Source organism: Hemitrygon akajei, unplaced genomic scaffold, assembly GCF_048418815.1.
Source record: "Hemitrygon akajei unplaced genomic scaffold, sHemAka1.3 Scf000081, whole genome shotgun sequence".
In the NCBI taxonomy this organism is placed as follows: domain Eukaryota; kingdom Metazoa; phylum Chordata; class Chondrichthyes; order Myliobatiformes; family Dasyatidae; genus Hemitrygon; species Hemitrygon akajei.
The window spans coordinates 1,496,657-1,516,188 of record NW_027331967.1 but is presented as its reverse complement, the minus strand read 5'-3'; the positions used below and the strand labels follow the sequence as shown (position 1 = coordinate 1,516,188).

Genomic DNA, 19,532 nt, shown 5'->3' with positions numbered 1-19,532 from the left:
TGCCAACAGCAGCTCGCCAGAGACCCCAATCCAGGGCCTGGGTTGATCGGCCCTGTGGCTTCTTTTTTCACCACACAACTTCAATCGTCTTCCAGGGGATGGTCCTTCTGATCCTGGGGATGGTCCGTCTGATCCCGGGGATGGTCCTTCTGATCTCGGGGATGGTCCTTCTGATCCCGGGGATGGTCCTTCTGATCTCGGGGATGGTCCTTCTGATCCCGGGGATGATCCTTCTGATCCCGGGGATGCTCATTCTGATCCCGGGGATGGTCCTTCTGATCCCGGGGATGGTCCGTCTGATCCCGGGGATGAGGCCTTTGGAGATTCAGTTGACGTTTCTGAATTCAGTTTCCTCCTCCTTTCGCAGCCGGGCTTAGGCAGTCCAGGGCCACATTTTCTTTACTGTTCCCACCTGTTTAACATTTTTCTGATCCCACCCTGATTTGGAAATAGCCACATTTTTCCCCAATGAACACATCCAGCAAAACCACGGTCGGTGCCCGACACTGCAGCGTGCAGGGGATCAGCAGCTCCCCGAAAGTGAAAGCATTCTGAATCAGGAAGTGCTGGGAGTTAACATGGCTTCGAAAGGACAGGTCGAGAGTTTGAGCGAGGAGGTAATTTGTCCCGTCTGCCTGGATTTCTTCACCGATCCGGTTATACTGGAGTGCGGACACAACTTCTGTCGCTCTTGTATCACACGGTGTTGGGAAAGGGAGGAGAGAAACTCCTGCCCGGAATGTAGAGTGGTATTTGCTGACCGCACCCTCAGGGTGAATCGGGCCTTAGCAAATTTGGCTGAAAAAGCTCGAAATCTAAACCTGAATCCGAAAGGGAAGGAACGAAAACTTCACTGTGACGAACATGAGGAAGAACTGAAGCTGTTTTGTAAAACGTACAAGACGCTGATCTGTCTGATCTGTAGAGACGCGCAGGAACACAGAGAGCACCGCTTCATGCTGATTAAAGAAGCTGTTAAAATGTACAAGGTAAAATCAACCTGAATTCGATACTGACCCCATCGTCAAGTGAATCTCCAAAGTCCGACCTACCGCAACACGAGCCTCTATATCCAACTTATCCTGACATCTTTCAGCATCTCCAGCCGGATTCTACCACCAAACACATCTCTCCCTACACCCAGCCCAATCAGAATCGCTGTCTACGTCACTCCTTTATCCACTCGCTCCTCTCCCTCCTGGCACTGATACCTGCAAGCGGGACAAGTGCTACACCTGTCTCCTACCTGTCTCCTGCTGCTGTTATGTATTGAACCAGAGGTGATTAGGTAAAATAACCCTTAGGAGACAGTGCTCACAACATGATTGAGCTCAACTTGAAATTTGATAAGGAGAAAGTAAAGTCTGATGTTGTAGTATTTCACTGGAGTAAAGGAAATTACAGTGGTCTGAGAGAGGAGTTGGCCAAAGCAAACAGGAAGAAGATGCTGGCAATGATGACAACAGAGCAGAAATGGTGTCAGTTTCTGGGAAAATGAGGAAGGAGCAGGATCGATGTATTCCAAAAATGAATAAATAATCAAATGGCAAAATAGCACAACTGTGGCAGACAAGGGAAGACAAGCTATTGTAAAGGCAAACGAGAGGGGCTACAACAAATCAAAATTTAGTAGGAAGACAGAGGATTCAGAAGCTTTAAATACCTACAGAGAGGAACTAAAATAATCATTGGGAGGAGAAGAATGAAATTTGAAACCAAGCTAGCAAACAATATCAAAGTGAATAGTAGAAGTTTTTTTTCCAAGTAGGTAAAGTAGGTAAATAAAATAAAAGAGATGAGAGTGGTAATAGGATCGCTAGAAAATGAGGCTGGATATACATTAACGGGGGACAAAGAGATGGCAGATGAGCTAAATGAGTACTTTGCACCAGTCTTCACCGTGCAAAACACTAGCACTGTGCCCGGTGTTGAAGGGTTCGAGGGAAGAGAAGTGAGCGCAGTTACTGTTACAAGGGAGAAGGTGCTCAAAAAGCTGAAAGACCTAAATGTACATAAGTCACCCGGATCAGATGAACTGCACCCTAGTGTTCTGAAAGAGGTAGCAATAGGCATTCTGGAGGCATTTGAAATGAACTTTCAAAAATCATTTGTCTCTGGCATCGTGTCAGAGGACCTGAAAATTTCAACTGTCGCTGCACTCTTTTGGTAAGGAGGAAGGCAGCAGAATGGAAATTATAGACCAGTTAGCTTCACCTCTGTAGTTTCGAAGATGTTGGAGTCAATTGTTAAGTATGCCCATATGGAATACTTCGCGTCACAGGACAAGATAGGACAAAGTCAGTATGGTTTCCTCAAGGGAAAATCTTGCCTGACAAACCTGTTGGAATTCCTTGAGGAGTTACAAGTAGTATAAAGGGGATGTAGTAGATCAGGGGTGTCAAACTCATTTTAGGTCACGGGCCAGATTGGGCAAAATGCAGCTTCATGCGGGCCGGATCAGTTGGGCGCGTGCGAACGCAGCTTTCGTTGCCTCCATTTTTTCAGCCTGCTCTCATGTGTCTCAGTCTCTGCTATAACTACAAAGTGTTTTGCTTTACAAATTCCGTTTCTCATGAAGAAGATTGCCGAGCAAGCATTATTTGTATGATTGGTATTAACTTACAGACGTAGGCTACAAGAAAGTTGTTCTGAGGGAGAGAGAAAAGTGATGCTACGTTGGCTGAGATTGTTTTGGGAGCCACACCCTTTACGTTAACAAACCATTTGAAATTGAGCATTAGCAGACACAAATGTAGACCTAACGAAACAAATTGTAAATGTAGGCTGCACAACTGCACCTAATTCTTATTAGCCTGCTTCCAGCAATCAAACCCAGAAAATGAACGGAGTTAGCCTCTATTTTTTTTATTGAAGTGATCACAATTTACTATAATAGAATAGTCAGAAAATGAATGAATCACAATATTATGACACAATATTCCATAATGCATTCTGCTTACACGTCGCAGAGCATCAAACAGTATCACTCATTTTTCACTTGCTGCTTCCAGACACCTGACATCTGTTGGTCTTAACCAGCCTGTCAACATCAGGGACCAGTTTCTGGGCAGTTCCGATTTTCATAATGTCATTTAGATGTCTGTGTGTCAGCTGCGAGCGCAGTTTGGATTTGTTAATGTTCATTATGGAGAATGCCTGCTCACAGAGATATCTTGTCCCGACGATGCAAAGTATCTTTGAGGCAAAGTCTGTCATCTTGGGGTACATTGGTCCGAGGTATTGATAGAATGAGTCCAGACTCACAGTCTCAAATTTACATTTCAAAGCCGAGTTACACTGAATTTCAATTAGTTCCATTTGGAGTTCCTCCGGCACATCCGATGCTGCGGTGACGGCAAACGCCGAGCAAAATAGTGAGAATTCCTTCTCGAGCTGACTGAAGACTTGAAAATGATTCTGAAACTTACTTTCCAGCCGTGATATTTTGTCCTTATAGCTGTCCATGTTGTCATTATTACCATGAGCGACACACACAGACTGCAAAGAGGGGAAATGAGCTGGGTTGCTCCGGGATAGTTGCATCTCCCACAGGCTTAATTTAATTTGAAAGGCACAAATGCTGTCGTAATATTCCGTAACAAGTTTGTTTGGGCCTTGCATGTTAACATTAAGCACATTTAAGTGCTCTGTTATATCCACCAAAAATGCAAGATCGTGAAGCCAGTCTGGGTCATCGAACTCTGCCACTGGCTTCCCTTTCTCATTGATGAATAGTCAAATTTCCGCATGTAATTGAAAGAAAATGTTTGAGCACAACACCTCTGCTCAAACAGTAGACTTCAGTGTGGTAGGGTAGGCCATTTCCAATATTACTTCTGGTGCCAAGAGTCGCGAAGGTCGTGTTTAACACCCCCCACCCCCGTCGGCCGGTCTGCAAGAATATTCTCAATATTAAACCGGTCCACGGTACAAAACAGAGTGGGTACCCCTGGTGCTTATGCATTATTTCTACTTCCGGGTTGCAGTATTTTACTTCCAGTCTTTTCTGCCCCGGTGCGCATGCGTGTGACTAATCAATTTGGAGTCGATCTCGCCTTTTACTGAGGCCGAGGTAGTAGATGTTGGGCTTATAAAGGTTGGTGACCACTACCCTAGAAAATGACACCGGAGAGGAGAAATGTGACAAAGGACATGGCAGAGGTACTTATTTAATATTGTGTTTCAATCCTCACTGTGAATGATAACAGCTGTACGTCAGAAATGTGAGAGTGTCCGGGGAGAGAAATGAGTGCTGTTGCTAATACTAAGGAGAGAGTGCGTGGGACGATCGAAGGTCTGAAGGTACCTGGACCAGATGGACCACACCCCAGTGTTCGGAAAGAGTTAGCTGAAGAGAATATGGGGACATTAGTGATGATCTTTCAAGAATCACTAGATCATTCAAGATGACTGGAAATTGCAAAGGTCACTTCACTCTTTAAGAAGGCAGAGCAGCTGGGGAAAGAAAATTACAGGTGAGTTAGTCTGGATGTGGTGTGCTTGGGAAGATGTTAGAGTCCAGTGTTAAGGACGAGCTTTCGGGTACATGGAGACACATGATAAAATAGAGCAAAGACAACATGCCTTCCCTTAAGGGGAAATCTTGCCTGACAAATCTGTTGGAATTCTTTGAGGAACACAGAGCCAAGATAGACAAAGAATGATTTGGATGACAGCATTGTTGCCTTTTGTGGCCAAGCTTGCAGACGATATGAAGATAGGTGAAGGGGCAAGTAGTGCTGCAGAAGCTCGGAATCTGGGGAAGGACAGAGACAGATCAGGAAATGGGCAAATAAGTGATAGATGGATTATCGAGTAGGGAAATCGTGCATGCACTTTGGTAGAAGCAATAAAGGCATAGACAATTTTGTAAACAGGGAGAAAATTCAAAAATCAGAAGTGCAAAGGGACTTGGGTGTCGTTGTGCAGGATTCCCTGAAGGTTAACTTGCAATTTGTGTCAGTGGTAAGATCGGCAAACTCAATGTTTGCTTTCATTTTGGGAGGTTTAGAATACGAGAGCAAGGATGTAATGCTGAGGTTTTATAAGGCATTGTTCAGACCACACCTAGAGTATTGTCAGCAGTTTTGGGTCCCTTATATCGGAAAAAATGTGCTGGCATTGGAAAGGGTCCAGGAGGTTCACAAGAATGATTCTGGGAATGAAAGAGTTAACATATGAGACATATTTGTTGGTTCTGGGCCTGTACTCACTGGAGTTTAGAAGAATGGCTGATTTATTATCCCCCTCAACCCTATTCTCCCGCCTCCTCCCCATAACTTTTGAGACTCTGACTAATCAAGAAGTTTACGTATCAACTTGTGCTTTAAAGATCACACTTGAGAAAATCTGCGGATGCTGGTAATCCAAGCTACACAGGTCCTGATGAAGGTCTTGCCTGGTCTCCTGTCTGGAGAGAGTTGATGTCTGGAGGATGTGGGTGGTTCGAGGACCAGATGGCACAGCCTCCGACTGGAGGATGAAAATCTGCGGATGCTGGTAACCCAAGCTACACAGGTCCTGATGAAGGTCTTGCCTGGTCTCCTGTCTGGAGAGAGTTGATGTCTGGAGGATGTGGGTGGGTCGAGGACCAGATGGCACAGCCTCCGACTGGAGGATGCTCATTTAGAACAGAGATGAGGAGGAATTCCTTTCGCCAGAGAATAGTGAATCTGCAGCAGGCAGCTGCGGAGGACAAATAATTGTGTATACTTAAACTAGATTAACACACACAAAATGCTGCAGGAACTCAGCAGGCCAGGAAGCATCTATGGAAAAGAGCAGACAGTCAACGGCTTGGGCTGAAACCCTTCATCTGGACCTGTGTTGCTTAAGGATCTGTGCATTTCCATCCCGTGTCCTAATGAGGGGTTGTGGGAAAGGGGACAAAGGAATACCCATCCCCCATCTTTGTTCCCCTCCAACTTCTTGTTATGTCTACTGTTACGTACTCGTGACACGTGACAGTGGTACCCTTGTCACGTGACTGGGGTTGAAGCTATACTGGACTTGAGGTAATGGTCTTGTGATGGAGTGACGTCATTTTCCCGCCAGTAGAGATCATGTGACAGGTTTTTTTTACAGGGTATAAGAGGAGGACCCCACCCTGTGGGGAGGGGCAGTTCGTGACTGGATTTGCCATGTTGACTTCATGCCACTGCGTGATTTAATGTGATGACGCAGTTTAGTTGAAAAATGAAGTTTTATCTAATGCCTAAAGTTTAGAAGGTCATTGCCAGCAGTTTCTTTACTGTGGAGAGTGAAGATAAAAGTTCGGGAGTTAAAGATCGAGGAGAATCAAATTTCGACAGTGGAATGGGTTCGACCTTGTGTGATCCTCATTCGGAAGGATTTCGTTGACTGTTCTCGTGTTAATCTCTGCGGGATAGCAGAAGATTGAGGACAGTGTGGAAGAAAAGGTCAGTGCCTTTAAACCGTTACGTTTCATAAAATTCTACGTGGGAAGAGATTGACTTTGGAGATTGAAGAAAAACGACGTGGTAGAGAATTTAAATCGCCTTAAAAAGTCTCTCCTTTTAAATGGACTGAGCATTTTGAACTTTTGGCATACCACTTTTAAAGAACTGTTATTGCAACATCGCTTTAAGAACTGTTTGAGCTGCCGCACAGCAGCTGTTTTCCAGTTACGTTAGTGTTTGTTTACTTTTGGGGGGTTTGTTTTCAGTGTTTAATAAACGTGTTATTTGTTATAAAAACCCTTGCCTAACTCACATATATTTATTGTTGCCTGAATACGTAACACTACACACACAGTTCACCCACAGGCTTTCCACCCCTCCCCCACCTGGTTCTGGTTCAATCACCCAGTCATCTCTCCCATACTGGTTCCCATTATCACCTCCTTTACTTCCCACTTCAACTTCCTTCAACTTCCCACTTCACACTCACAAATGAATGTGAACATTGAATGAAGGGCCTGTTCCTGTGCTGTACTGTTCTATGTTCTCTGTTCCCAGTTTCGAAGAATGGGAGTAGATCTCAGGGAAACACAAAATTCTTTCAGGGGTCAACAGGCAGGATACAGGGAGGATGTTTCCCCTGACTGAGGAGTCAAAGGTCAGGGGTCACTGTCCGTTTGGAATTATCAGCACGGGGGTGCGTACAGCATAGAAATGTTCCCTTTGACCCATCGCCTCTGTGCTGATCTATTTACCCATCTACATTCATCCCATTGGCCGGCATTAGGTCAGTCTCCCTCTGTGCTTTGCCTGTTGAAGTGTCTGTCCAAGTGTCTCTTCAACACAGAGGACTGGAGGCCTGTGACCTGCAGAGGTCGGTGCTGGGGCCGGGTTGTTTGTCATTCATATTAATGAATTGTATGAGAATGTAGATGACACAGTTAGTAGGTTTGTGGGTGACACTAAAATTCATGGTATAGTACTTGGTCAACTGTAGAGTTGGGTACAGTGACAATGTTTTAAAATACATCATGCCAGGGACGTGGATAACAAAGGGGGAAAGGAATAATGGGCAAATGGGACCAGCTCAAAGTTGGGCCAAAGAGCCTCTGTGACCTCCTGCTTAAATCCATTCACTCGCCCCCTTTCCATCTTAATCCACCCCTTTCCTGCACTCGTTTCTGCTGTCTCTCTCCCCTATTTATTTCTGCTCTTGAGGGAAGATGTCGATCTGAAACGTAGACTGTACATCTCTCTCCACACATGCTGCCTGACCTGCTCGGTTCCTCCAGCATTTTGTGTCTGTTTGATCGGGAAATCTCTGCTTTCCGTCCAGCGGAAAGATATTGGAGAGATATTAGTTGCCCACCCGCTTCCCTGGGAAAGGTTGCCTGTCTGCAACCCGACTGCGCTGAAGGCCCACGGGCTTTCCACTGGTCCTGGGGAAGCTTTGCCGGAGTGTTCCCCCAATCTCTGGGGCAGCGCTGCCTGAGTCTCCCCCCAATCCCCGGGGACTCACTAATTCTCTGCTTCTCCCCGCAGTCTCTGTCACCCTGGATGTGGAAATGGCGAATCCGTGGATCGAGGTGTCTGAGGATCGGAAGAGTGTGACATGTACCCGGACCCGGAGAGAGCTTCCTGACACCGGGAAGAGATTCACAAATCGGGCTTGTGTGCTGGGATCGGAGGGATTCACATCGGGGAGACATTACTGGGAGGTGGAGGTGACGGGGATTCGGGACTGGGGTCTGGGAGTCGCTGCAGGGTCTGTGGAGAGGAAGAGAGGGGTCGGACTGAGTCCGGAGACCAGATTCTGGGTCATTGGGCGGTATTATGACGTGTTACTTCGGAATTATGACATGATGAAAGTTCGTACCTCCCCTGAGTCCCGTCTCGCTGCCTGTCCCATCCCCAGCAGGGTGGGAGTTTATCTCAGTTATGAGTCCGGGACAGTTTCATTTTACAACGCGGAGACCAAGTCCCATCTCCACACCTTCACTGGGAAACTTTATCCTTACTTTGTGAATGGGGATGAAAACCAGTGGCTGAGAATCTGCTCCGGTTCCGCTCCGGGTCTGTAAACGGGTCGGGTCCTGGGACTGGCGTCAGGAGTAAGATCACTGTAAATGTAAATATGCGGAGAGTGAAATAATCATGAGATGAGAATTATCGATCCATTAATTTTAACTCATTCATTGCGTCCAACAACAGAATAGAATAGGGTCCTGAGCTCCCCCGGGTCCTACAGTCCACCCGAACTGAGACAGGTTAAATGGGACAAATGGGGGTGGTGCTGACTGGAAAAGACAGTGAAGATTGTTCATTAAGTTCATCTGCCATTTCTTTGTCCCCCATTACTACTTCACCAGCATCATTTTCCAGTGGTCCAGTATCAACTCTCATCTCCCTTTCACTCTTCATGTAACTGAAAACTAAACTTTTAGTATCCTGATTTATATTATTGGCCAGTTTGCCCTCATATTTCGTCTTTACCATTCTTATGGCTTTTTTCATTGCCTTTTGTTGGATTTTAAGAGCATCCCAATAATCCAACATCCCACTCACCTTTGCTACCTTATATGCCATTTCCTTAGGCTTAACACAGTCCTTAACTTCCCTTGTCAGAGACGGATTCCTACCCCTGCCATTTGAGAACTTCTTTGGTGGGACATGTCTCTCCTGCTATTCCCACATCTGTCAGCCACCTCTGTTAAGCCATCATCCCTAGAGTAATGTCCCGATACAATTGGGTCGTTACCATTATTATATGCCTTTGCCTGTTCAATACTGTGAATTAATTTAAAGTCAGTCCTATAACTTAAGTTTTTATCTGAAAACTACCAACCCCTCAAAGATTGTACTGATGTCATAATCCTCTAATCCTCTAACCCCATAATCCTCTAATTTTCATTCACACATGGATGAAAGAAAATTAGAGGATTATGGGGTAGTGACGGTTTAGTACTTTTTTTAAGGATTATATGGGTCGGCACAACATGGAGGGCTGAAGGGTCTGTTCTGTGCTGTAATGTTCTATGGTTCTATGGTCCTATGACACAGAATGAAGTTTTCTAATTAGATACAAGGCATAATTCAGCATAGTGTTGGCAATTCTAAGTCGTGTCAATATCATTCCTTCCCTTCCTGTTTTAAGCCCTTCTTCCATAAACCCAACTTGTTTATGTATTCTGTAAAGGTGTCAGTCCTGATGTCAATTTTCCTACAGATCTTGCCATAAGTCCTGAATTCTTAACCCTACCATCCCCTTAGCTTCTGATATGCGAAGTGGAATGTCTATATCCACAGTTGAACTTCTAACAGGTTTTGTTGCTAAACAGTCAACCCCATCATTTCCCTCAACAGTGCGATGTGCAGGGCCCATAAGGTGCAGACATATGAACCGAACTCTGTATATGAAATAATGTTTGATGAGTTTCCAACAGTCAATCTGACCTACTGCTAGACTGTCCTGTTTTAAGGCTCATCGAAACCGAAAGAGAATCTGAACAAATTACAAGTTTGCAAGGACCAATTTCCTCCACACACTGTAACCCTAAAATCAAAGCAAAGAATTCTGCTCCATAGACCCACCAATGGCTGGTAAGTGATTTCTTTATCATTACCTGCAACTCAGGCACATACAAAAAATGAAAACAGACACACCAACATTCCCAGTTAAATTATGTTTTAATCCATCTGTAAAAATGCTGACCGCATGATAATAACTTTCATTAATATACTCGTGAACCAACAGACTCTCAGGCAGAACAGAATCCAGTTGTGTAACCTAAAATTAACTACAGTCATTGGAAAAAACATCAAAGTGGAGTTACCGAGAAAGCTACAGTGGAACATACTGTATCATCCAATACACCCATATTCCCAGCGTGATAAGAACCCAGCCACCCAGAACTGAAAGCATTCTTCTTGTGATGTTCCCAACCACCCTTTAGCACAGAATATTCAATCCAATTTGTTAACATCAACTTCCACCTCTGTCCCTGTAAGGGTAATTGTCCCATTTCAACCAGTAAAGCCGAAACAGGGGACGACCTGACTTAACCACAACACAATCTTAAAGCACAAAATGTATCACACCCAAACATCATAAAGTTGAAGAAGAAGGTGATCTATAAACCACAAACATAATCCAGAACAGATCCAATTAAACAAACGAGATTGGTCAACACATATTTTCATGTAACACCCCAGAATACTCACAGAGATAATGAAGAGTATGTAAAGTTTCTTTACATTTATCAATTATTTTCTGATCCGGTGCTTCCATGTCAGCTTTTATTATCCGTCCACATGCCTGGAAATCTTACCACTGACACCTTTTAAAGAGTTTGACCATATTATTTCCAATCAAGTGCAGGTCTGCTAATCCTGTATGTAAAGCACATAATTTGTGTTTTTGCTACTGAAAGATTAAATCCCATCTATTCGCCGACTGTTCGACCTTACTAATTGTTAAAACATCCTATATACAGTAAAAGTGAAATTTCTACCTCTAATCCATAAACCTCCATCATTTGCATATAGGGATTTACAGAATGAAAAACCTATCTCAGAGAAAAATATTATTAATAACAATATAACATAATAAATACTGCCTGTGGGATCCCAGTCTCTATCTCATAACAACCTGAATATAACTTTCCCACCCATACCTGATACAAAATGTTCAATTAAAACAACTCAATGTTAGATAATAGCCCCTCCATCCTCATTTCCACAATTTCATAAAAATCCTTTCCTTCCATAAATACCATCTGCCTTTTGAATAGTGAAAATACTGCTGTTACAACATCTATATTTAACTGTGCTTTCCTAATATCATCTTCCAAATATAAAAATGAATTCAATGTCATACTTGCCCATCCATACCTTTACAAGACGTACAAATAGAAACAATCAGAAAAAGTTGTACAATAGCCCTCTCAATTGCATTTCCAAATATTAATCAAGTCCATCCTTCAATAAATATTATTTGCCTTTTCAATAATAAAAATATTGCTATTACAACATCTTTATTTAACTGTACTTTCCTAATATGATCTTCCAAACCCAGACTGATTCCAATGTTATTTAATAGACAATAGACAATAGGTGCAGAAGTAGACCATTCGGCCCTTTGAGCCTGCACCGCCATTTTGAGATCATGGCTGATCAATTACTATCAATACCCGGTTCCTGCCTTGTCCCCATATCCCTTGATTCCCCTATCCATAAGATACATATCTAGCTCCTTCTTGAAAGCATCCAGAGAATTGGCCTCCACTACCTTCCGAGGCAGTGCATTCCAGACCCCCACAACTCTCTGGGAGAAGAAGTTTTTCCTTAACTCTGTCCTAAATGACCTACCCCTTATTCTCAAACCATGCCCTCTGGTACTGGACTCTCCCAGCATCTGGAACATATTTCCTGCCTCTATCTTGTCCAATCCCTTAATAATCTTATATGTTTCAATTAGATCCCCTCTCAATCTCCTTAATTCCAGCGTGTACAGGCATGTACAGCGTGTAAGGCAGAGATTGCTAGGTATCTGAGTAGCCAGGGTATCAAAGGTTATGGTGAGAAGGCGGGTGAGTGGGACTAAATGGGAGAATGGATCAGCTCATGATAAAATGGCAGAGCAGACTCGATGGGCCGAATGACCGACTTCTGCTCCTTTGTCTTATGGTCTTATTCTACCGTTCCAAACTCCCCTCTGATAAAACGTGAAATTACCTCTTTTATCAAAAATATAATTCAAACACCTGATTACCATACATTCCACAAGTTTACATAAATGAGACTTTAATGATATTGGTCTAGAAGAAGGAGGATCAGACGGGGAGATCCAGGTTTTAGAATGGGAACTACTACAACCATTTTCCATGAGAAAAGTAGATGGCCAAACCTCCAAATACGATTCAGAAAGTTAATATTCTCACAAAAGAAAATTACACACATACCTGTTGAATCAAGATTTTCCACAAGTTCATGATACATTTTATTCCCATTCACAACGCTATTCTCTGCCCCTTTCCTTATAAAACTGACAACACCACCCCTCTATCAACAAACCCGTCAAGCCAAATGACAATATAATCCTGCACAGCAATAAAACTTAAAATGTGCAGGTTTCCTGAACAGATATAACATCGGAAGAATCTGACAAATCAGAAATAAACTACTTAAAGTGTTGCCCATGTAAAATCAGGCTTCTTGCATTTCACTTCAATATTTCAATCCCATTACATATCTTCACAAGTAGACTGGGATGCAGAAACCCCCACAAATCAGAGCTTCATTCACAGCTTCCCACATAACACCAGTTACACCAAGATACCTTTCTGCAGCTTTCACAATAATTTTAATTTCCTCAGTAGGATGAGATGTCTGAGCAGTACAATTCACCACATCGGTTATAAACATCACAAACTTCATTTTATCCAGCAGTGAAGTATATTTGGTGAGAGAACTGTGATGCCGGCATATATCCACTGACGTCACAGTCTGTTCTCTGAGTGGGATCACTTTATCCAGTTTACCTGCTCTGCTTGCTGTACTTGTCCTTGAACAGGCCCTTCTGCTCACTGTGTTGTTCTGAACCAGTTGAACTGGTCACTTCATGCCTTACTAAACCAATCCCTTCTGCCTACACAAGGAACACATCCCTCCATTCTCCTCACATTCACGTGGTATCTAATAGCCTCTATCACATCTGCCTCCACCACCACCCGATATTCACTCCAGACTCGCACCACGATGGGAATGAAAAACAAAACTTGAAACGCAAATCTCCTTTAAACATCCTGAGTCAGGTTTTTAACATCATTGTCTTTTCTAATTGTTTTTTTTCAACAGCAGCTATGCAGAGAAAAGATACAAAATGAACTAAATTACAAAATACTTCAATAGTGCAAAAAGGTCCAATGAGGATGTGTTCCCCCTTTCTCCTGAAGTACATGCCCACTGGCATTGGACATTTCCTCCTTAGAGAAACAATCCTGGCTGTCCACTCTGTCTGTGCCTCTCACATTCCTGTAAACGTCTGTCAGATCTCCCTCAGCCTCTGCCACTCTGGAGAAAATTACCTGAGATTGTCCAGTCTCACTTTATCCAGGCAGCATCCTGTTAAGCCTCTTCCACTCACCATCCAAAACCTCCGCATTATTCCTGTATTCGAATGCAATTCTCCAGATGTGGTTAAACTAGAGATTTATACAACTGCAACATAACTGCCTGACAATGAAACCACTATCTGGAAGTTATGAACTCAGATTCCAAGATCTCCCTGTAGATCAACACAGTCCAATCTCGCCCCATGAATATAACAGCAAAGAGATAATGCTGAGGCTTTATAAGACACGAGTCAGGCCGCACTTGGAGTATTGTCAACAGTGTTGGGCCCCACATCTCAGACAGGATGTGTTGTCATTGGAGAGACTCCAGAGGAGGTTCAGAAAGATGATTTCAGAAATGAAGGGGTTAAAATGAGGAGCACTTGGCAGCTTTGACCCTGTGCTCACTGGAACTCAGAAAAATGCGGGGGAATCTCATTGATAGATAGATAGATAGATACTTTATTCATCCCCATGGGGAAATTCAACATTTTTCCAATGTCCCATACACTTGTTGTAGCAAAAACTCATTACATACAATACTTAACTCAGTAATAATATGATATTCATCTAAATCACTAACTCAAAAGCATTAATAATAGCTTTAAAAAAGTTCTTAAGTCCTGGCGGTATCCACCTCCACCATCGCTGCCAGCAGTGCATTCCACGCACTCACCACTCTCTGTGTAAGAAACTTCCCCCTGACATTCCCTCGGTACCGACTTCCAAGTAGCTTAAAACTACGTCCCCTCGTGTTAGTCACTTCAAGCCTGGGAAAATGCCTCTGGTTATCCACATAGTCAAAGCCACTCATCATCTTATTACAATTACTTATGTACAGGTTAGGAGAAATATAGCTTCAACATCACCTCACAGCTCTTGAACTCAATCCCACGGTTGATGAAGGCCATCACACCAGACGTTTTCCTAACAACACTGCCAACCCCCACAGCAGCTTTGAGTGTCGTATGGACATGGACCCCAAGATCTCTCTGACCCTCCACCCTGCCAAGAGTCTTACCATTAATATTATATTCTGTGTTCAAATTTGACCTGCAGAAATGAATCTCTTCATCTGTGTTGAACTCCATCTGCCACTTCCCAGTTCTGCATCCGAGGCGAGGAAATAGATTGCTGAGCCTCTGGCTAGGATCATTATGTCCTCATTGTCCACGGGAATGGTCCCGGAGGATTGGAGGGAGGCGAATGTTGTCCCCTTGTTCAAAAAGGGTAGTAGGGATAGTCCGGATATAGACCATTGAGCCTTACATCTGTAGTGGGAAAGCTGTTGGAAAAGATTCACAAAGATAAGATTTATTGGCATTCAGAGATCATGGTCTGATCAGTGACAGTCAGCATGACTTTCTGAAGGGTAGATCGTGTCTAACAAGCCTGATGGAGTTCTTTTAGGAGGTGACCAGGTATATAGATAAGGGTAGTGCAGTGGATGTGATCTACATGGATTTTAGTAATGCATTTGATAAGGTTCCACACGGTAGGCTTATTCAGAATGTCAGTAGGCATGGGATCCAGGGATGATTGACCAGGTGGATTCAGAATTGGTTTGCCTGCAGAAAGCAGAGAGTTGTGGTGGAGGGAGTACATTCGGATTGGAGGGTTGTGACTAGTGGTGTCCCACAAGGATTAGTTCTGGGATCCCTACTTTTCGTGATTTTTATTAATGACCTGGATGTGTGGGTAGAAGGATGGGTTGGCAAGTTTGCAGAAGACACAAAGGTTGGTGGTGTTGTGGATAGTGCAGAGAATTGTCAAAGATTGCAGAGAGACATTGATAGGATGCAGGAGTGGACTGAGAAGTGGCAGATAGAGTTCAACCTGGAGAAGCGTGGGGTGGTAGACTTTGGAGGGACAAACTCCAAGGCAGAGTACAAAGTAAATGGCAGGATACTTGGAAGTGTGGAGGAGCAGAGGGATCTGGGTCTCCATGTTCACAGTTCCCTGAAAGTTACCTCACACGTAGACAGAGTCGTTAAGAAAGCTTATGGGGTGTTAGCTTTTATAAGTCGAGGGACAGAGTTTAAGAGTCGCGGTGTAATGATGCAGCTCTATAAAACTCTGGTTGGGCCACACTTGGAGTACTCTGTCCAGTTCTGGTCACCTCACTATAAGAAGGATGTAGAAGCATTGGAAAGGTTACAGAGGAGATTTACCAGAATGCTGCCTGGTTTAGAGGGTGTGCAATATGATCAGAGATTAAGGAAGCTAGGGCTTTACTCTCTGGAGAGAAGGAGGATGAGAGGGGAAATAATAGAGGTATAGTTGATATTAAGGGGAATAGATAGAGTGGACAGCCAGCGTTTCTTCCCCAGGGCACCACTGCTCAATACAAGAGGACATGGCTTTAAGCTAAGGGGAGGCAAGTTCAAGGGGGATATTTGAGGAAGATTTTATACTCAAGAGAGTGGTTGGTGCGTGGAATGCACTGCCCGAGTCAGTGGTGGAGGCAGATACACTAGTGAAGTTTAAGAGTCTACTAGACAGATATATGGAGGAATTTAAGTTTAGGGAGGCAGAGTTTAAGTGGCGGCACAACATTGTGGGCCGAAGGGCCTGTGCTGTGTTGTATTGTTCTATGTTCTATCTATTTCCCGCTGGAATCTCTCTTTTTTTAAAATTTTTTATTGAAGGCACGACACAGTACAGAAAACGTAATGCATTACATTTTCCTCCATTTTGTTTTTATACCTTACCCCGAAACAACACCACAACGTCATCAGTGGGGCCTTCTGGGAGTTGTAGTCATTTGTCCTCGATCGCTCCCTGTCGAAGCATGTTTCGTCAGCCGCCACAGACGTCACCGAAACAGACCCACCGAGGCGCGAAGGGGAATCACACCCGTCCTTGTGGGCGCCGAGGCCGGCGACTCCAACAGAAGCGACTTCGCTGACCTCCGCCATGGCGATGGAGCGGAAGAGGAGGGGCTGCTCATGGGCCGATTTCCTCCAGCCTATAGTAGCTCAGACTTAAAACTGAACCCTGCTGTCATTGGCTATAGTGCCTGTCGCTCAAATGGGAACTCGGAGGGTGATTAGTTTATGTGAACGCCAGTCAGCCTTCCTGTCTTTATGAGTTTGGATTTGGATTTATAACGGGACAGGAAGCAAATTGGGAGAAATGTGAGTTTTTATGTGATGGTTCATCAGTCCCCGAGTTACATTATTAACATTAAAAGGGCAAAGGCCGTGGTGAGGAAGTAGGTGATTTACTGGAGGTTATATAGAGATAATATTGGAAGGGATATCAAACTTGGAATTGTTTGGGATATGTTTTCGAAAATGGGATTTGTGGAGATCATAATATTCCAGTGTTGATTAATGAGGGCAAAATGATTGTTACTAAAACAGGGAAGGTTGTGTTACTGGCTGGGTCATTTGCTAACATTAATAATCAGGATAATTTAAGTGAAGAAGTTAAACAATGTTGGGATATGTTTTTCAGTGAATACCCCGATGTGCTGGAAGTCAGCTGTAGCAATGACAGTATCACTGAGGGAGAGATTTCTTTGTATGAATTTAAGAAGTCTATTAATAATGCAGGTCAGGTGTCCTCAGGAAAGAGTGATATTTGAAATTGTAATTGTATATAACTCTCTTTTGTGAAAATATTAAATCCCCATTTTATCCTAGTTAAGGGCCTATATCGTGAATGTCTCATTTATGTAAACTTATGCAATGTATGGTAATCAAGTACTTGAATTATATTTTGGAAAGAGTGGTGATGAAGTGTTTCATTAGAGTGGATTTTGGAAGGGTGAAATGACATTAGATTCAGTTTTAGGTTTGGAAGATGATATTCGGAAAGCACAATTAAATAAAGATGTTGTAATAGCAGTATTTCTTGATACTGAAAAGGGAAATGATATGGAAGAAAGGACTTTTGATTAAATTAGGAGTGAGAGGGACATTGTATAATTTTTCTGAGTTTTTTATTTGGACGGACTGTGCAAGTACGGGTCGGCATGTTATGTTTGTGTTTCTATGAGATAGAGAATGGGATCCCACAAGGCAGTATTTGTAGCCCTTCATTATTTAATATTATGATTAATGATATTTTCTCTGAGATGGGAAAATGGGATACCCTGGGTAAATCACAATATACAGATGATGTAGCTTTATAGAAGAGAGGTATTAATTGCAATTTACAATTAATAGGTCAAACAGTGGGCAGATTGATGAGGATTTTAAGCTTTCAGTCGTTAAAACACATTACGTGGTTTACAAGCAGGATTAATAGACTTGCACTTGATTATAAATTAAATGATTACTACCTTGAGGAAGTGTCAGTGGTAAGATTTCTCAGTATGTGGATGGATAATCAGCTGACATGGAAGCACCTATCAGTAAAATAATTGATAAATGTAAAGGAGCTTCAAATCTCCTCAGGCATCTAAGTGGGTATTCTTGGGTGCAACATGAAAATCTTTGTTGACCAATTATATTTGTTTAATTTGATCTGTTCTTGATTCTGTCTGTGTGGCTTATGGATCAGCTTCATCTTCAAATTAAAAATGTTTGTATTTGATACAATTGCAGACTTAAAGACTGTGTTCCGGTGCGGTAATGTTGTCTCCTGTTTTGGCTTTACTGATTGCAATGGGAGAATTACCCTCAAAGTAACAGAGGTTCAAGTTGATGTCAACATACTGGATTAATTTGCGGGGGCAAGGAAATGATCATCCTGTTAAAGGTGTGCTGGAGGACGGTTGGGGACATCACAAGAAGAGTGTTTTTTGTTTTGGGTGGCTGGGTTCTTACCACGCTGGGAATATGGGTGTATTTGATGATACAATATGTCCCACTGTAGCTTTCTCTGTAACCCCACCTTGTTTTTTCCAATGACTTCAGTTGATTTTAGGTTACACGATCCGATTCGGTTCTGCCTGAGAGTCTGTTGGTTCATCAGTATATTAATGAAAGTTATTATCATACAGTAACCATTTTTACAGATGAATCAAAAGATAAGTTAACTGGGTATGTTGGTGTGGCTGTTTTTGTGTGCCTGAATTGCAGGTAATGATAAAGAAATGACTTATAGCCATTTATCAGCAAAGGAAGCCGAATTCTTTCCCAACAGTTTAGGCTTACAGTGGGTGGAGGAAATTGGTCCTTATAATTTGCTCAGAAGACATTTCGGTTTTGATGAGTCTTAAACACGTCATTCTGGCAGTAGGTCAGATTGACTGTTGGAAACTTGTCAAACGGTATATCATATATAAAGATTGATTTATATGTCTGCACATTATGGACCCTGCACATCACACTGTTGAGGGAAATGATGGGGTTGACTGTTTATCACCAAAAGCTGTTAAATGTTAAGCTGTGGATTTTGACCTTCCACTTAGCAAATTAGAAGCTAAAGGGTTGGTAGTGTTAAGAATTAGGGGCTTATGGCAAGACGTAGGATAATGGACATAAGGACAGGCACCTTTACAGAATACATAAACCTGTTGGGTTTATAGAAGAAGGGCTTAAAACAAGGGAAGGAATGATATTGACATGACATAGAAATGTCCACAGTATGCTTAAATCTCTGCACTCTTTCAATCTCTCCAACCTCTCCATGGATACCTCATGCCTGAACTAACCTCCCATGTGGGACCTTGTCAAAAGCCATACTGACTATCCTTAATCAGCGCTCTGCTGTCCAAATACTTGTAAATCCGATCTCTCTGAACATCTTACAATAATTTACCGACTACTGATGTCAGGCTCACGGGCCTGTAATTACCTGGTTTACTATTGGAGCCTTTTTTAAACAATGGAATAACAAGAGCTACCCTCCAATCCTCCGGCACTGCACCCGTGGCTGAGGACATTTTAAATATTTCTGTCAGGGCCCCTGCAATTTCTACTCTAGTCTCTCTCAAGGTCCGAGGAAATATCAAGTCAGGCCCGGGGGATTTATCTACCTTTATGCGCTGTAAGGTAGCAAACACCTCCTCCTCTTTAATCTACAAATGTTCCATGACACTACTGCTTGT

The 19,532-nt window shown here is 43.1% G+C and overlaps 1 long non-coding RNA gene across 1 annotated transcript; it reads right to left on the bottom strand.

Moving 5' to 3' along the window:
* Positions 1-2,849: 2,849 nt before the first annotated feature.
* On the bottom strand, positions 2,850-17,953 carry LOC140722609 (uncharacterized). The gene is made up of 3 exons (XR_012097683.1): positions 16,243-17,953; positions 14,553-14,816; positions 2,850-8,539 (listed from the first exon to the last, which is right to left on the bottom strand). It is a non-coding gene; the product is annotated as an uncharacterized lncRNA (long non-coding RNA).
* Positions 17,954-19,532: the final 1,579 nt, after the last annotated feature.